Here is a 6534-nt window from a genome sequence, read left to right as displayed (position 1 = left end):
CCTCCACATCGTTCAAAAGGCTGGAAACCTGATGGCACTGGCACTGCTTGCTGAACCACAGCTCAGGGTAACAAAATGGAACAAACTGTTCCTGTACATTTCACAGAACTTCCCATCTGTCCCAAAGGTTAAATCAAGTCCCAAGTTGTTGGAGGCACTGCTGGCCACTGGTTCTTACAGCTGCCCCCTGGACAGCTCATTGCAGGCTCAGTTTTGTAACATTTCAGCAATCTCTCACTCAACTCACAGAGCCATTAAAAAACTGAAAACCACTGTCCCAGGCAAAGCTGCACAGGAAACGAGAGAAAAGCCTACAGCAATGAGGTGACATCAAAAGGAAGAAGTAAGCAAACAGAACAGGCGGCTTTGTGTTCTTCTAGCATAAGGCGGCAAACAGAGCTACAAAATGGCAAAATTGTCAAAGCACCTTTCTTGTACCACACAGCCAATCCCTTGGTTCAAATGACCTGTGCTGACTCAAGTTTTCATCATCCTGACATTAAAGTCCAGGTTGTGTAGCAAAGACAATATTACATACAAACATTACATTCAATTAATCTGCCACCATTAACAGAACATTATTTTTCAAATATTAAATAACAAAAATTACATTTAACGCCATATTATGTAAAAAGCAGCAAACTGCATTTTTACAGCAACTGCTGGCATAAGCAAGACAGTTATTTGTAATAAATAAGCGCCATATATGTTTTGGCACATTTAGAAGTTAAAAAACGTTTCAAATGAGTAAACCCCGGGAAAATGTCCTAGCATTGACCTGTGTATAATTTAAGTCTCCGGCTCTGCAGAGTGAAATTAAAGCAGCAAGCAGAGCTCCCAGTGACAGGACTGGGCTGAGTGCATGGAGAACAAGTTGGTGCAAGGAAAGGCAGGCTGCGAGCGCGCCAGCCAGCCCGCGGTGCCTGCCCACACCGCGCCCACGCTGCTCCGCGGGAAAGGTAAGAGTTATTTTTTAAAGAGGGTAAAAAAGAAACCTGTGGAGCTTCCACATCTGCCAGCATGCTTTAAGGCCACACCTCAGTTAAGCATCAGAAAAAGAGGTGTTTGCATGTTCATTTGTTTTGTTAAGAGGCAGTTCTTGTGCTGGTTTGGGATGACAGCTTTGGACCACAGCACCCTTCCAAGGAATTGCATCCCTGTCTCGAGGGCCCGGCCGGTATTTGCCGAGTTCCCGCGTGTGCCCGTGTGCGTTGCACTGCTGGGGGCACTGCGCTCCGGCCCGCTCGGCGATGCCTCAGCCTGGGCCGCTCTCCGCGCTCGCTGCCCTGCACAGCCCCCCCTCCTCTCACCCCGCCACGGCCCCGCAGCTCCCGCACGCCCTCCGCGCTCCGGAGCGGGGCCCCGCGCCCAGCGCCTTCCCCTCCCCTGCTCCAGGGGCACGGACGGGCCGGGACCCGCCCCGGCACCCGCGGGGCCGAGCCCAGGCGGGCCGGCGGCCTTTGGCTCCGGTACCGCGGAGCGCCGCACCCGCTCCGCCGCCGGGTGCCCCTGCCCTGACCTGCCCACCCACGGTCCTGCGTCCCGCCCGCGGTACCTGCGCTGCCCGCGGTTCCTGCCCCCGGTTCCTGCATCCCGGCCGCCGCTCGGTGCCCTGAGGGGCCGCGCTCGCGCCCTGCCCTCACGGTAACGGCCCGCGCGCGCTCCGGTCACGCCGCGCCCCGCGCTCCTCCGCGGGCCTGGCGCGCCGGGAGCCTGCGGGAACGCCGCTGCCAAAGCCACCTGTTTGTAAACATTCCTGATTTCCGGAGAGTCTGGGATTAGCTTCTTAACACTAAGATAACACTTCCACATTAGCATAAGCAAGTAACTAAGTACAGTTAATACTAAATTAACCAAGTTGTAGAAAAAGCTGCTGTAACTGCTGCTAATAAGATGTAGGTTAACACAGCTGCTGGATCTTTGCAATCGGAATGGCCAGGCTGATGTAAGCCCCGTGAAAGCCCAGGTTTTTATTGTTATTACTTTCAAACCTTCTCACCTTTTGATATTTTCTCATCATCTCATTAGCGTGACTAAAGCTAAGTTCTAGACATTCAATCTAGGCTGAAAAACTTCTACTTAATGTTCTGCCAAGCTTCTACCTAGCGTTTTCTGTCATCAGGCAATGCATTAATTCTATTAAATCAAGATTGGATGTGATAGGGCTACTCTGTCTAGAAGCCAATGCCAAATGACTGAGTCAACTGTATCAGAGCATTTATCAGACAAGTATTTGTTGGCCCTGAGGCAGCAAAAGGAGGAGCAGAAGCTTTGGGACTGGCAGAGACCTGCTGAGGTTTGTACATTAACTGCAGACCCTCCCAGCACATCTAACTGTACAACCGTGTGTGTGCTCCTGAGATGTTTGGTATTGACCCTCTATTTATCTGTAGGGAATGGGTGATTGGCATGATGACAAATGGGCACATGCACCACCAGAGATACAACAATTCCAGGAAATAAAGCAGTCCTGGACGGTGAAGATTTTTCAGAAATAACTGCAAATTCATTCATTTTAGGGAGGAGTGCCCATATTTCAAATCTTTGTAAAATGTATCACCAAGCAGTATATTTTCTGACTAATGATCCATTCAGAGTTTAAAAGTACACTGAACTAAAAGATGATTTAAAAATATAATTATAATTTTAAAATGTATTTGCAGCCAAATATACCCTAGTCTGATTATTAATAGATATAATCCCCCCAACTGGGAGTTCTCTTGTTTCTATTCAACTGGTTAAACTTGTGTTAGAAAAGTTTATATGAAAATATCAGTAGCAAAAAAAAAAAAACCCAATAAAATAGGGGGGGGTTTCTTAAAAACTGTTCTTTCCAGTGTTCAAATTCTTAAAAGATAAAACACCTGAAAGTAAAATGTAGCGAAGTCCAAGGGCATGGAAGAGAGTGGGCCATCAGACATTCCTAACCAAGTGGGTTTGGTTTCATGGGCACAGGATGCACATCCAGCAGAACAAGCAGGCACCCTGAGGAGTGACTAAAGTACTTCCAGAATTATTTTTTTCCTTCCCCATTGGCATGTTTTTGTAACTATATATAGGGGGTAAAATACTGCATGAATTGGATACCCAGGAATGTGCTAAAGCCCTGAGACAGTGCTTTGGAAGAGAGAAAATGCACATTCTGTACCCGGCTCAGTGCTCCCCGGGCTGGGTGGTGTTAAACTGAACAGAGAAACTGCAGAGAGCTGTGTGTGCACTGAGCCCCACACTTACTGATCACCAGCAACCCCTCAGTCAGTGGAGGAGCTGCTCCAGATTCCTGCCCTTACAGGACTGGCTGTGTGCTGTGTGCTCTCAAGGAGCCCGGCCAGCAGGGGAACACAGAACGCATTTTGTGCGGTGCAGGAGGAGTTAAGGAGCCGTGTGCCTTGAGTTCCCTGCAGATAAGAACAACGTGAGCCCCCCTGACAAGCCAGGCAGGCAGCTCTGGCTCAGCAGATAGCAGGAACATGAACTGAAGGGGCAAAGACATCTCACAATTCCAACAGCCATTCATATCCTAGGGAGATTTCAGAGAGCTCTCTTGTCATGTTTTAAGCCATGGCTGCATTTCTCTTTGTCAGAGTGCATTTGCCAGTTGCACTGCTGAGTTTTCATATGCAAGTCAGCCTACAGCAGTTTCCAGTAATGGCATCTTATGCAATTTCTGACCTACTTTAACACATTGGGGCATTTGGAAACATGAGATCCACTGCAGCAGCTTTCTGCTTGACAATGCGACGCTGCAGCAGGAAGCCCAAGTCTTTAGACTAACACATGGATCCACTAAAATACAGGTGACAGACTGTAATTTTCAAGGTATTTGTCAAGCCATTAGCAGTATGCAGATCAACCATCATCTGTATTATTTTTATCTAGAGATCCTGCACATTATTTCAAAAAGATCAAATGGCCAGGTCAGTAAGCTGTTCATAGGCACTGACCTGCATTGCTCTCTCTTGGCCCTTCTAGGCTGCCCTTCCTGAAGAACACCTCAAATGAGAGCAGTGTGTTACTGATGATAAACCATGACCTGGGTAGCAGTACACAGATCCTCTCTCTGGGCCCACCAGCCAGCTGTGCTCAGGTGTCTTCTTCTACACATCCTCCAGAACTCCAGCAGTCTCAGAGAACTAAAAGTTTTATCAAAGGAGATCTTTGATACACTTTCATTAATTCCACTACCAAATGTAACCTAACTACTAACTGGGACCTAACACTACTAAAGCTTTTTCACATTCACAAGAACGCTTAAAATGTTAAAAGAACTTGGTACTAAATAAAGGCCATTAAAATATTTATGGTGTTAAGTGCATCTGTCCCGTTGTTTGTAATTAGGAGTGAAGTGGCAGTTTCTGAGGTTAGAATCTGCAGCCCAGCAGGTTTAAGAGAGACCTTGTTAGGGACAATAAACCCTGGAGGAGTTATCACTGTAGGGGCTCTCTTGTGTCAGAAAAACAGAAATAGCTCAGAAAAAACAGAAATATGCTCACAAGTCACATAACATTTGGGTACTGGAAGGACACATTTTTGTTCCATACAAGTGTAAAGCAAATTCAAAATAAGATAATCCTCTCTAACACATAATATACACAGCTAAGTAAACTCTCTATACTTGAATATGAAAATTTTTTGTTCCAAATACATTGATGACCATGAGCTTTTTACAGTAGAAGGGAAGTCAAAGCTCTGAATACTTGCAAAAATCTGTTAGATTAAAGCTTTGAGCATTCTGTGGTTTTTAAATCCACACTCAGAGCTGCCCACATACTCTTAGCATCTAGGATTTTTCCAGAAACCCTTAAATTATGCAGTTTTCTCCATCACAGGCAACCTACCTCATTTTTTAAGAAGACCAAAGTGTACCTTCTGATGCAAAGTTCTTGTTCCACTTCAAGCTCTATTTAACTCAATCTCTCCAAAAATAATGATGAATAAACTTCACAGAGAGGTGAACTTAAATAGGGCAAGTCCAGGTTCAGTACCAGGCTCCTGAGAACACTGCATTTGAAGAGTTGTATGAAATCATTCAGCAGGACTTGGTGCTGAGAAATATATTTTTCCTTTCCAAATCTCCTACTGAGAAAGAGGCAGGGTGCAGGGGATTAAAAACACAAAAAACAATACCCACCCTCCCCACTCTTGTTTTTGTTTCCATACTGATTCACAACTCCTTTAGTCTACAACTCTTCCTTCTACTTTCAATTTCCATCCAGATTTTCTCTCCAGTGCTGGGGAACTTCTACAGCAGACATTTCAGTACAAAAGGAAGGAGTTTTCTTTACTGCTGTTCCACAAGCAGCATCATCCCCAGCTGAAAGTAATTACTGGTCAGTGCTAAATGGCATCTGTCCTCAAGGGATCACCTCACCCTCTGCAGGCTGGATGTAAATAAAGCCTTGCAGCTCAAAGCATCTCCTCAGTCTCCCCTGTGACCCTGTGTGTGCTCACCTGGGGGGTGCCAGGGCGAGTGGGGCATGGCAAGGAGAAGGAACCTCAGCTCATTTGGACACACACAGTGGCCATTTTACACCTTTGAAATTAAAGGCCCTTGCTCCACATTTGAAGGCACTAAAAGTTACCTAGTAATAATTTCCCAGTATAAAAGTTAAACATTTCAGGTTTCTGATTTTTCAAATCAGCTACATGGTAGCTAATTTAAATCTTTATTCATAATTTAAAATGAAGGCTAAGAAACCTTTACTCTGAAGTTCATATGAAGGAAAATGGTAATTTTATCCTGTCCTAATAGTCTGTACACCTCTTTACAGATAATTGCTGTACCCTTTACCTACTCAAGACAAAGAAATAAAAATTAGAAATAGTTCAGTTTAATTAAATAGCTTAACACTAGACTTACTACTCACATACTATTTACAAGCTTATTTTGATAGCTGAACCCTTCCAAAAGTTGTGGTTTTTTTCTTTCTCCCCTCCTCCCCCCAAGTGACAATCTTTACATGTTTAAATTAAAAAAAACCCCAAAAAACAAAAAACACTTGTACGGAATCTAGGGAGAACAGAAGTTTATTGAGTTTTACCTGTCTGAAAAGTGCTGGTGAAAAGTTGCCATTTCATGCTTTGTCTATAGACAAGATAAGTCAAAAGAGAAATTGTTGCAAAAAACAAGCTCATTTGAAAACTGAGTGTTTCTCCAGAACTTCTTACCATTCCTAAGTGAACACAAATGTGAGAAGTTTTTACATGAAGCTAGTCCTTTTCATTGTCAGATGCAACATCTACACTTAAAGTCCCTCACAACTATTAAAATACTTTCAGGCAGTATTAATACATGGAGAAGCAATTAGTCATATCTTCAAGAAGCCAGGTATCCCAGCTCTAAAAGTGCATCATTTAAAACATTAGTAATGGAATATTTTGAAAGAACATCTCATTCAGTATTAATGCATGCCATTATTACAAAAATATTCATTGCCTATTGTAGGAACAACAACCTTTTTTTGTAGACAACAAAAAGCATGCGGAATGGTATCAGATCAATATAAATCTATTTTTAATTAGGTTTAAGACACT

This window comes from Zonotrichia albicollis, chromosome 9 (assembly GCF_047830755.1).
Source record: "Zonotrichia albicollis isolate bZonAlb1 chromosome 9, bZonAlb1.hap1, whole genome shotgun sequence".
NCBI lineage: Eukaryota > Metazoa > Chordata > Aves > Passeriformes > Passerellidae > Zonotrichia > Zonotrichia albicollis.
The sequence above is the reverse complement of the archived record's forward strand: the minus strand, read 5'-3'. Positions refer to the sequence as shown.